Source organism: Olea europaea, chromosome 16 (genome assembly GCF_002742605.1).
Source record: "Olea europaea var. sylvestris chromosome 16, O_europaea_v1, whole genome shotgun sequence".
In the NCBI taxonomy this organism is placed as follows: Eukaryota; Viridiplantae; Streptophyta; class Magnoliopsida; order Lamiales; family Oleaceae; genus Olea; species Olea europaea.
In genome coordinates this window covers 10,818,594-10,832,282 of record NC_036252.1, presented here as the reverse complement: position 1 = coordinate 10,832,282, position 13,689 = coordinate 10,818,594, and positions in this window count along the sequence as shown.

Genomic DNA, 13,689 nt, shown 5'->3' with positions numbered 1-13,689 from the left:
AAATTTTTTTTTTTTTTTTTTTTTTTTTTTTTTTTTTTTTGCTGTATTAGCCATTGTTCACGCCAGAAGCTGGATTTGCCAGTGTATTGAAGTGTACAAACTGTGGTATTGTAAGACTAGCGAAGAGACTTACACCAAAGAGTTTGTTAAAGTCTTTCCAAGATCTCAGAGGATTTGTATATCCAATTTGCAGCCTTGCACGGAGTATTCCTTCTGAATAGTATCCTTCGTTGAGGTTGGTGACTTGGGACATTCTAAGGCAAAATGTTTTACAAAGAGTGTAGAAATGATTCACAAGAACTCAAACTCTTTCAACGTGAATCTGCAAAAGGAAAATTCAGAAGACGGAGGAAGATCTGATGCCAAGCGAGACCAAAAGATTGTAACAGACATTGAAATCGTCTACAAATTCTAGATTCAAGACCTTGGGAAGATCTTAAGGCTAGCATGGGCTCAAGAACAAGGCTTTCTGGTGCAGATGTTAAAATATGTTCCATGGATCGTACTTTCATTAAGCCAGAAACTATAATTGAAAGCAAGTTGCAATCCATTCCAAGGAAGATTGACTTGAATGTTTCTTTAGTGACTAATCTTTACATAATTTTTTCTCTTTCTTTCTTTCTTTTTTTTTTCCCAACATCTAATTCTCATAATCCTAGGTCGAATGAGACATTCGAGATCCCCTTAGTCCATCCCATGGCGTTTTTAGAGTTATGAGTTCAGGATAATGATATGTTTGGAGTGGATACAACAGGAAAAGTAAAAAATTAGAGGGAAATGATTGCCTCCAGTGAGATCATTTCTGGGCTGATATTGAATCAAACGACTAATTAAATAGGACAGAAAATGTTGAGAAAAATGATGAGCAATATTGGGAGAATGTGTACAACACAATATTATATTATATTTTTCATTTTTAGCTTTTATTGTATTCTGAGTATAATTGTAAATTTATTGTGGTGTATTTATTGAAAACATATTATACGTGTGGTGTGAGGTGTAGTAATTAAATTTTTTGGTAGTAATATAATTACTTTAACAGTTTTTGTCCAAAAAATCTGTTAGAAGGTGTAAAAAAGCTTATTTGCCCTATCATATTTTTATATAAGCCAAAAAAAAGCAAAAAATACAAAAGTTCAATAAAAAAAAATCACTTGTTTCAAAATTCGCTAATAGAATATTTGAACAAAAATCGTCATTAGATACAAATTTGCTAATTAATTGAAGGTCAAGAATGCAAATGCGATAAAAAAAATGTTCACGATATAAGTACAAAAATGAATAAAAACTAAGAATTTTCACTGTAATTAAAATATAATGTAATTAACAAAAAGTGTGACATGAATATAATTATATCAAGTTATTTACTTATTTTGATTCAAATAAAATCAAAATAATAGAGTTTGCGTTATCATCTAAAATTAAGTTATTTTATTATTTCAAATATACATCATCTTATTAAAATATTCATTTTTACAGCTATGCTATGAGAAAAAGATCAACTATAAATTGAAATCCGCCCAAAATTCAGTCAAGTTACATGTAAAAAAATTCATTAAAAAAAAAACAAAAAATTCCAACTAAAAGAAGGTCCCGATTCATTTATAAAGGTAAGTCCCTTAACTGAATGCAAGTGTTCTTATTTGAAACCAGAATTCCTAAATTCAAGTGTTTTTATTGTACATTTAATTATATAATTGTGAAGTGGATTGGGTTTTAAGTTCAATGAAGGTGCAACAGAAATGGCGGATAGGTGGAGCACGGTAATTTTTCTTTGCTCAGTACGGTTACACCCCTGATTTAACCACTTCGAAACAAAGATCACACCACTCTCCGAAGTGACAGCCATCCATCCGACACTGTTACACCCCAGATCTAACCACTTCGGAACAAAGGTCACACCACTCTCCGAAGTGATAGGTACCCATCTGAAGTTCGGAACAAAGGTTACACCACTCTCCAAAGTGACAAGTATCATCCAAAGTGGGACAGCCTCAACATGACATGCTGCAAGGTGAAGAATAGATTCACTAAAGTAACCAATGTGTCCCTCAACTCCGAAGCATTGGGCACTCCGAAGTACCCCCTTAGTAGATCTCTCCACTGCCACTGTCAGAAACATATTTGTCAGGATTTCCTCTGCCTCCAATGATCAATTGATGTGACGTCTTCATAGATCTAGTTGATGTATCATATCGACTTTATGTTAACTCAACTCAGAGAAACTAATTGTCCGCTCACTCTAGCGCGGCTGATTAACGTCTATGAGCGGACGCCTCACACCATCAGATGCATATACGTGTCCCACATCCAACGGTGCCCCACGTCTATAAATACCAAATGTCTGGCAAGAGACAAAGGTAATGAAACTCTAATAATTTAGCTCTCCATACTAAGAAATATATATCTTCTCCCTACTCTCTTGCATAACTTGAGTACTGCTCCGATCACCAAATGCTGACTTAACCGTCGGAGTGTATGCGGCTGCCACCATCACCGCTGGTTCAGGCCGTGTGCTTCTGACCGTGCATTGTTGTGCGAAGAGAGTATTGCATGGAGTAGTTATCTGTTGGCCACATAGAGAGTCCAATTCTCGAGATCAACAGATTGGCGCTGTCTGTGGGAATCTTTCCATCCAAAAATTCCACATTGCCCACCGAAAAAATCATTGGTAAACCATTGAATTACTCTGAAAAAGGCACGTTCTTGAAAAAGAACAAAGTCAACCTACAAAGTTCTTTGCACCCTTGATAAAGAAGACAAAATGAGTTATAGTAATGAATATTCAAATTTTGAAGGGCACAGAGATGCCTCTGAAGAAGAAGTAATCAGAACTAATGTCACACATCGGAGACCCCATCATCGACGTTACCGAGGTAATAGGACAATAGCTCTCACTGAAGGAATGACCCAAATAGCTGCTGGAATAAAGGACATCGTTGCTTAGAATGTAGAGATACGTGGATTTTTCATGTAGGCCCGAGGTCATTAGGGCTCCTAAATGCCTCAAGGATCATATCCAGCTCAAGAAATTCCTGCACCTCATGATCGAGGCCATTCGAGCCAGCACCGGGCATGCTCCCTTGAAAGAGAAGTGGGTGTGGATATGACATCCTACACCCAGAACGACCTCTAGGAGAGAACCACCAGAATACGAACCACAAAGGTCTGTCAGTGTCTTCGACAGAATAGGGCAGAACCCTAACAATAGGGTCTGCTCCATACAAAGATCAGTCTGGCAAGGGCAGGAGCAAGAACAAGTACATCCTCCACCTAGTGGATTGGGATAGTCAAGAAGAGGGACACCGCCTCCCCAAAATGCATCAAAGGGAGAAGGCTCTGAAGGGCCGTGTTGTTCCTACGAAATTGATGACGATGATGATAACCTCCCATTCTCTAAAGAAATTCGAAGCTTTTCGAAGCCTGCAAATTTCATGCCCCTTAAAATTCCAAAGTATGAAGAAAAAGGAGACCCACAGAAACACCTGACTAAGTACATAACGCAGATGAGTCTCACCAGCGCTAAAATGTAGGGCCTTCCATCTACCCTCATCGGAGCTGCCGAAGTGTGGTCAACAAGTTACCATCCCTAAGCATCAGAAGCTGGCCAAACTTGCAGAAGGCATTTTTGAACCAATACCTTTCACGAAGGGAAAAAGAGGCCCCAGTGCTACGTCTGCAAGATATAAGGCAAGCTCCTGGTGAGAAGCTGAAAAGCTATCTCACTAGATTCACTGATGAAATCACATATTACGACCAAGTCACTGATAGAGAGGCCCTTTCAACTTTGAAAGGTAGCCTCAAAATGAACACACTGTTCTGGAGGGATGTATGTAGCAAGAATCCCACTACCTATGACAAATTGATAGAAATGATGTGGATAGAGATTGTCGATGAAGAAATGATTGACCACCAAAACCATGCAGCGCAGGGACTCCATCCACCTCAGTGACAGGTGGGTCAAAGACCAGCAGCACATTTTATTACCCAACAATACACCCAAGCAGGTCACACTGTAGTCCCCACATCCGGGTAGGCATTGGCATCAACCACTCTAAATGTAGTGCCAGTACTAGCATATGAAAATGCTCATGTCAAAGCAGGACCATCCGGGGGAACAAACAATCGAAAGAAGAAGAAGCGACCAAACAGGCCCCTGGAAGGGACAAGGTTCTACACCTTTCACCAACTTTACGGACACGACACCAACGAATGTAGGGATGCTCCTCGAACCAGAGTAACCCGCGGAGGAAAGAATACCCCCGCAGGTCCATCTTCCCAAATAGGGAAGAAATGCGATATAGAGACCAATCGCCCCGGAGGAGAGAATCCAGGGACAGAAGAGAGTCCAAGCATAGGAATCAGGCCTCGTCTGGAGGCCAAGTTATCAGGGAAATTGATACAATCATTGGAGGACTCCACGTCGAGGGCAACACCAAGAACGCCCAGAGGAACTACACAAGGGAAGCGAAGAATCCACCAATGATTACTTACATTGTCAACCAGACCCCAAGACGCCAACAGGATGGCGCCGATCACCTTCTCTCAAGAAGATGCAAGGAGTTCACCACCCCATTGTGATGCGTTAGTGGTAAGAGCGGTAGTGGCTCGAAACTTGCTCAAACACATGCTCATCGACAATGACAGCTCGGTGAATATACTGTTCGGATCCACCTTTGATAAAATGCAAATTGAACACGGGTTGATCCCCATGATCGACTCGCTATTTGGGTTTACTGGCGACAGATTCGTCTCAGAAGGGTGAATTACTCTACCTGTCGAGATGGGGTCAGCCCCCCTAGTGGCCCACCACTTCATGGAGTTCCTAGTTGTGGATCATAGATCAGCTTACTACAGAGTATTAGGCCGACCTGCCTTGAAAGATCTTTGGGCAGTTACCTCCATCCATTACTTGTGTATGAAGTTCCCAACTGAATAGGGGATTGCTACAGTGCGAGGTGACCAAATGGGTTCAAGGGCATGTTACGTCAACTCTCTATGAAAATCCGAACCCCACACTGTTAATGTCATCATAACAGGTGTTGCCAATGAAGCCAACATGGATATAGAAATGGTCGACACCCCTGAACAAGGGAATACCTCTGAAAAGGAGAAGACGTCGACATGGTAGAAACCCCTAAAGAAGGGCACCCTCTTGATGAGTTGGATCATCGAATTATCGAGTCCAAACCAAATGTGACTCCAATGGAAGAACTTGAAACTTTCCCCATCAGCCATGAAGACCCCACTCAGGTCTTGCGGATAGGGAAAGCGCTACTCCTCGAAGTGAATGAAGAAATGATGAACTTCCTGAAAAGGAACCTGAATGTCTTCGCCTGGAAGCACGAGGACATGATGGGAATAGACCCAAAGGTCAGTTGTCACCACCTTAACATCAACTCTTCCTGCGCCCCACACCGGTAGAAAAGATGAGCCCTCAATTTAGAGCGATATGAGGCGCTCAAAGAAGAAGTTGACAAGCTTAGCCGGAGCGACTTTATCAGAGAAGCTGTCTATTCGGAGTGGATATCAATCCCGGTCCTCGTAAAGAAACCTATCGGGAAATAGAGGGTGTGTATGGACTTCACAAATTTGAACAAGCATGTCCCAAGAACAACTTTCCTCTCCCAACGATAAACCAACTGGTGGACTCCACTGCTAGACATGAGCTCTTGAGCTTCATAGATGCATACTCAGGGTATAACCAGATATCCATGTTCCGACCTGATGAGGAATCCACATCGTTCATCACAAATAGAGGGTTGTACTGCTATAAGATGATGCCCCTAGGGTTGAAAAATGACGGAGCTACATACCAGAGGCTGGTCAATATGATGTTTTCCGAGCTTATTGGCAAAAGTAAGGAAGTCTATGTGGACGACATGCTAGTTTAAAGTCTCCAGGCAAAAGAACACGTAAGTCACCTCGACCAGACCTTTCAAATTCTTAGAAAGTATAAAATGAAGTTGAACCCTCTGAAGTGCACCTTTGGGGTAGCTTCGGGCCAATTTCTAGGGTATATTGTGAACCAAAGAGGAATCCAAGTAAATTCAAAAAAGATAAGGGCTTTACTAGAAATGAGGTCACCTCAGAAGCCAAAGGAGGTCCAAAGTCTCAAACGGTCGGATAGCCGCACTCAGCCGTTTCATCTCCAAGGCCACTGACAAGAGCCTATCCTTCTTCAAAGTCTCGAAACAAGGAAAGGAGTTCCGATGGACGGATGAGTACGAGGAAGCCTTCCAAGCGCTGAAGAAGCACTTAGGAGAGGTACCCCTACTATCCAAACCTGAACCACGAGAACCACTGTTGTTGTACTTGACGGTCTCAAACAAGGCTATTAGTACAGTCCTTGTTAGAGAGGAAAACACGCATCAACTGCCAGTGTACTATATTAGCAAGGTACTACTTTCAGCGGAGACGCACTACCCAGATATGAAAAAGCTTGTACTCTCCCTTCTTACAGCATCGAGGAAGTTGAGACCATACTTCCAGGCCCATTCGATTGAGGTTCTCACCAACTTTCCCTTGAAGCAAATAGTGCAGAGAACGGAGGCCTCGGGCCGTTTGCTAAAATGGGCAATCGAACTCATCGAGTTTGACCTGCTTTTCTGACCCCAAGATACCATCAAGGGCCAAGCCCTTACAGATTTTGTAGCTAAGTTCGCCAACATCCCAGAAATGGAGGCAACAATGGAACTAGTCGAGTCCCCAACATGGAACCTATTTGTGGATGGATAGTCAGAAGAGACTGGCTCCGGAGCTGGAGTGGTTTTGGAAAGCCAAGAGGGCCATAAGCTAAACTGCGCAGTCAGGTTTGGCTTCAAATTCTTGAACAACTCTGCTGAATATGAGTCTCTCCTAGCGGGCCTTAGACTAGCGAAAGAAATGCAAGTGAAAAGGCTCCTAGCAAGTAGCGACTCGCAACTTGTGGTAAGTCAGGTCAGCAGAAAGTTTGTAGGCAAAGACAGTGGCATGGCTGCATATCTGAAATTGGTCATAAACCTAGTCCCTCATTTCGAGAAATTTGAACTAGTCCAAGTCCTGCGCCTTGAAAATACACATGTCGATGCCCTGTCCAAGTTGGCAAGCAGCAAGGATTCGGCGTTGCTAAAAATTGTCCCAATTGAGCGCCTACCGAAGCCCTCAATCTCTGAAGGTAAAGAGGTACTATAGATTGAAGGCATCCCACTTTGGATGCAACCCGTCGTAGCCTACCTCAAAGATCAATCACTGCTAACCTCAAAAAGTGAGACGAAGAAATTGAGAAGGAGGGCTGCTCACTTTGTTCTCCACGATGACGTCCTCTACGAAAGGGGTTTCACCTCGCCACTTCTCCGATGCGTGGGAGGGGAAGAAGCTGTGTATATACTCAGGGAGATCCATGAGGGAGTCTGCGGTAACCACTTTGGAGGAACGGCTCTGGCACACAAAGTACTTTGACAAGGGTACTTCTGACCAACCCTGAAAAGGGACTCTTGCCATTTGCTCAAAAATGTGACACGTGTCAGCACTTCTCAAACATTCAAAGGCAGCCTTCTCAAAACATCTCCATGGTCACTAGCCCGTGGTCGTTCACTAAGTGGGTCATAGACTTTATTGGCCCGCTCCCTAAAGGAAGAGGAAGCGCTAGTTTTGCCAATGACTACTTCACGAAGTGGATCGAAGTTGAACCTCTAGCAAAAATCACTAAAGCAAACACCACAAAGTTCGTCTAGAAAAACATCATTTGCAGGTTCAGCATGTCTCACTCTTTAGTGTCTGACAACGAAAAGTAATTCGACAGCAAAAAGATGTGAGACTTGTGTTGACAAACTCAGCTAGGGTTGGCAAATGGGCCGAGGGGCTCGTCGGCTCGTCCGTTCGGCTCGTGAAAATGGAGCTCGTGGACGGTTCGAGCTCGTAAAAAGACGAGCCCAACTGCGAGCCGAGCGGGCCGATTCGGTAGGAGAGCCAAGCCCGCTCGGCTCGCACAAAAAAGGAACTGCTCGAGGTGAGCCCGTGAGAGGCTCATTTTAAACGAGCCACGAGCTCTCGTTTTCGAAAGTGACCTTTTCGATCACTATATCAGTGATCGTTTCGGTCCCTGAAATTTATTTTTTATTTTTTTTTTACCGTTAACGGTCACTAAATTTTTTCAGTGGCCGTTTTGGTCCTTAAATTTTTTTTCTTTTCTTCTTCTATAAATAGTGGCATTTAGCCACAAAATTTTCTACAATTCACTCTCAACTCTCAATTATCTTTCTCTCAACTCTCATGTGTTGTGTTGATAGTTGTGTAATTTTTATATACAATTTATACAATATCCAATTCTCATTTCTTAGTTCTCACTATATTTATTGAAATTTCATCCGATTTTCATTTCTCACTATATTTATACAATTATTCTTTTACTAGTTATTACTTATTACAATTAAACAAATGGATCCATGCACGTTTGTCGAAAACTTGTTCGGTGTGGGAGGAAACGAATCACCTATGACACCGCAAAGTCAATTTCAGAATCAATTTGAAGGTCTAAATGACGTACCCCTACCTGAAAATATTCCAGATTTGGATCTTCATCATCATGTAAGCGGCAATCCAAATTATCCAATTAACTTGGATAATGTTGACATTCCCGAAGCGGAACACGATCAGGAAGAAGAGGCTGAATTAAACGTTCCTGACACGAGGAGAAAGCGAAATGGGAAAAAACAAGCAAAATGTTAGGATCACTTTATGCTGATTTCAATGGGAAAAATCGTTAATGGAGTTCAAGAATTCAAAGCAGTATGTAAATATTGCCAACAAAGATTAACATGGTAAAGAGGAATTGGTACTACCCATCTCAACCGTCATTACAAAGTATGTGCTGCCAAACACGGACTTATTCCAGACTGTCAAACACAATTGCAATTTGGCAGTTTAGACACCGGTGGTTCTGCTGCACCCCTATCCAAATGGGTGTATTCGGAGGAGAAAGCTCGAACCGGAATGGTGAAACTTGTTGCTAGTGCTGAGTTGCCTTTGACATTAATTGACAACCAACACTACGTCTCGTATGTAAAAGAATCTCTGCAGCCAAAGTACATTGGGGTAAGTCAAAACACTCTTCGTTCCGATACAATACAATATTTTACTTCAACAAAACAACAATTAATTATGGATTTCCAAAAATATGGGGGTGCCATATCTTTAACTTTGGATATATGGGAAGGGATTAATAAAAGAACATATATAGCTGCAACTGCACATTATATAAACCCACTTTGGTGCATACATAAAAAAATTATTGCTTTTAGAATTATTGAGTTTCCTCACAACGCTAATAATATATTTAATGCTATTATTAGTATTGTTAGAGAATATCATTGTGAAGGTAAAATTCATTCATTTACTTTCGATAATGCTAGTGTTAATAAAGTAGTTGCCGATAAATTGCATAGGGTATTACAACCTGATTTTGGTGGATATTTGTTTCATATTCATTGTGTATGTCATATTTTGAATTTAATTGTCCAAGATGGTTTAAAACATATAAAAAATGAACTTCAAAATATTAGAAATGCACTAATATATATCACAATCTCCCCAAGTAGAAAACAAGCATTTGAGGATTATTATGCTCAAATAGGAGTGCAAAATGTTAAAACATTTGTTAGCGACGTAGGTCATAGGTGGAACTCTACTTACTTGTTATTAAAGTCATGTGAAGGTTTTGAACATTTAATAACTGACTTTTATAACAATAGACATGTTAAAAGTGATGACAAGGGTATGTTGACTGAACGTGATTGGCAAATAGCTTTGAAAGTTAAAAGATTTTTGACATCTTTTTATGAAACCACTAAGATTTTATCAGACGTTTACTATCCCACCAGCTATATGGTGCTTGAACATCTTTATATAATTGCAAGAACATTTCATAAATATAGAAATGACCCTGATTTTAATGAAATTATAATTGTTATGGAATTAAAATTTAGAAAATATTGGGAAGATTTGCCTATGTTATTTCCTTTAGCATGCGTGATGGAACCCCGATATAATTTATCGGGAACTAAATATATAATTGATCAAATTTCAAACACCTTAAATTTGATACACCTATCACATATAGAAATTTAGAGCAAATATTATGTGAAATGTATGAATTATATGCGAACCGAATGGGTACCAATATTAGTCGGGTATCATCTGCACCTACTCCTTCCGCTGAAATTGAAGAAGAAGATGCGGAAATATTTAATTTATTTCAAGGTATTAATTCATATAGATTTGATTCATCTGCAATGTGTTCATCTACTACTACTGACACTGTCATGTCGTCAACATCTGTATCTCATTCTCATCAAACATCTATGAACTCAAACCATAATGCATTGCCTGCTGAATTAATTGATTATTTCAATCAGAATATGCCAACAGATAAAATAATTAAAAAAAGTTCATACAAAGTAATTGAATTCTGGGGAAGGTATGAACGACGTTGGCCAGTTATATCTGCGATTACAAAAGATCTGTTGACACCTCTGATTAGCACTGTTGATTTGGAGTCTACTTTTAGTGCAGGTAAAAGAGTTTTGAGTGATGTCAGGAGCCGACTGAAAGAATATATTTTAGAAGCGTTAATGTGCGTTAAGGATTGATAGGACGCTGCCGAAATTGTATGTCGTCAAGTAAGTGATATTTAATTTAATTATATTGATTAAACTTTTCTTTTCTTATCGTTACTTTTAATTTTCTTTAAAAAATTGTACACGCTACAAAAAATTGTTCGTGTACAATTTTTAACTCCGCCTACTGAAAATTTAAGTAGCCGGTCCCAAGCCCGGATAAAGGAGGAGGGTTTATATTTTATCTATTTTATAAAGAAAATAAAAAAAATAAAGATTTCATTTTTATTTTTTCCATCTCTTTTAGTTAAAAAAAAATTCCTTTCCACTAATTTAGTTAAATTTTTGTTAGTACTTGGTACTATTACTACTATATATCTACATTTTAATTTTTTTTCTCGAACAACGCTGTGCATACCTTTGCATATAATTTTCGAAAAAAATCCCTTCTAAAAATTGAAAAGGTAATCGAATGATTGCCCTTTCAATTGTCAAAAGTCTTTCACTTCGAAGATTATATATAATCTTCAAAGTGAAAGACTTCTATATAATATTCGAAGTGAAGACTTCTGACAATTGAAAGGGCATTCGATTACCCTTTCAATTTTTAGAAGGGATTTTCTTCGAAGATTATATGCAACGGGACGCGCAGCGTTGTTTGAAAAAATAATTTTTAATACTATTTTAAATTTTCTTTACAAAATTGTACACGAACAAACAAACAGACAACACAATTTTTAACTCCGCCTACTCTAAATTTAAGTAGCCGATCCCAAGCCCAGATAAAGGAGGAGGGTTTAAATTTTTTACCTAGTTTTTTATATATAATTCACGATTTAAAAATTAAAATTACCTTTTTATTTTCCAATTTACCTATTTGTTTAAAAAAAATAGAAAAACGACGACTGCTCGCGAGTCGGGCTCGGCTTGGCCCACGAGCTGCCGACGAGCCACAAGCTCATGGGCTGAGCCGAGCTCGCCCATTTTAGCTCAGCTCGTTTCAAAACGAGCACGAGCTCGGCTCGTGGCGAGCCCGAGCCGAGCTCGTGCTTTCATGGGCCGAGCCGATTGACAACCCTAAACTCAGCATAAGGAAGGACTTCTCAACACGTCATCATCTCCAAGCAAACGGGTAGGTTGAGGCAATGAACAAAACTATCAAGCATACCCTAAAAAGGAAACTTGATGCCTCGAAAGGGGCGTAGGTCGATGAACTTACCCATGTCCTTTAGGCCATTCTAACGACCAGTCGAGCTGCAACATGTGAAACACCATTTTCCATAACCTACGGATCTGAAGTCATGAGTCCTGTCGAGGTGGCTGTCCCTTCTCATCGTCGAACACATTTCAATGAGATCAGCAACGATGAAGCTCGAGTGCATGAACTTCACCTCCTTGAAGAAATGAGGGATTTCTCTCAAATAAAATTGGCTAAGTATCAAAGAAAGATGACCTGTTATTACAACTCTAAGGTCAGAAATTGAACTCTTCGTCTGGCATACCTCGTCCTCAGAAGGGTCTTCCAATCATCGAAGCCAACTTGGTCTAGAGTGTTTGGACCGAACTGGGAAGGTCCTTATCGCATCCGCAAAGAGTCCCGACCCGGTACTTATGAAATAGAAAACATGGCAGGGAAGGTACTGTCTCATCAGTGAAACATTGAACACTTGATGAAGTACTATCAATGATGTGTATGTCCCAATCAGATCTGCATTTTGTCCAGTCTATTGTAGCATTTCTATCTTACTAAGTGTTGAAACAACCTTAGTAAAAGACAATGTTGTAAGACTTGAAATACTTCAATTCTTCGCTAGGTTATATGGGTTAATCAACTTATGCCTCAGTTCTTCAATGTTTTATATGGATCAATTCTTCTATCATCGACTGGTTATTGTTGATAAGTAATGCTTAATATTTTGTTACTCATCAAGATACACAGTTCAACATAAATGTAAATGAAAGAAGTGTCAATACTTGGAAAAAAAATTCCATTCCATTAATTAGATTGCAAGAATTGGGCCAAAGCCATTACAATGAGAGTCTTGATCTATGGGCACTATGGCCTTATCCCCTACTTCCATCATCTCCTGAGGAGCCTCCGCAGCTTCCTGGACAGATGTGATGTCTAGGCGACCCCCAGTAGGTTCACCGAATCCGCCTCAAGAGCAGAAGTGTCCAGCATCGAATGAACCTCTTTTAGCCGCTCCAACATCGCCTGGGCATTCCAGGAGGCCCAATAGTTGGCAAAGGTGTCGTATAAAGGATGATCCTTAAAATGATCAATGAAGTGCTGCACGGCTGACTCATCGACCACCTTCGCCTCATCCTTCAAAGACTCAATCTCCTCCACTTGGGCCTCCACTCTCTACCTCAGCCTAGCCTTTTCTTTGTTCAAGGCCTCCAGAGCATCCGTAGCCAAACGGTGGTGCTCACTGGCATGAACAAGTCACCTCGTTAAAGTAGCCACCTAGCTCTCCATCTCATGGAGCTCCTTCCTCAGCCTCTCAACATCAGAGTTAGCTCTCCGCCTCTACCCTCTTCTTCTCTGCCTCAGTAATATTGTCCCCGCCTCTCGCACTGCATTTCCATAATGTAAGCTCACCTCTCCGCCTTAACATTTTTAGCCCTGAGATCCTTCACCAAAGTCTTAAGTTGAACATTGGTGCTTGGGGCCCTGGTGAGGCACGCGGTGCTGGTAGAAGCTATATCCTCCTTGGTACAGGAAGCAGTGTGGTCCCTCCAAGCTTCAGTCCAGTATTTGTTAGGGCCACCGTCACAGCTATTGTCTCTGGGAGAAGGGCCTCCAATAACTCTCCCACCAGCTCCTCCTCATTCCTCCCCAAGAAATCCACCTCTTTCTCGGGGCGAGCCCTCTTCCTTCTCTGATGTTTGAGTTGTTAAATTAGAGATGCTGCAGGAATAGGGGTCGGGACAGTAGCAGCCAGGTGAGCCTCTAGCGGAGCAGCGACCCTTTCTCTAATCACAACCCCGGTAGGGATCGTGGTCTGGTGAGTGGCAGTCCTCGCCACAGTGGGCCCTTTGGTTTGTTTGCCCTTCTTCAACAAGGGGGCTTCAGCCTCTTCTTCCTCCTCCT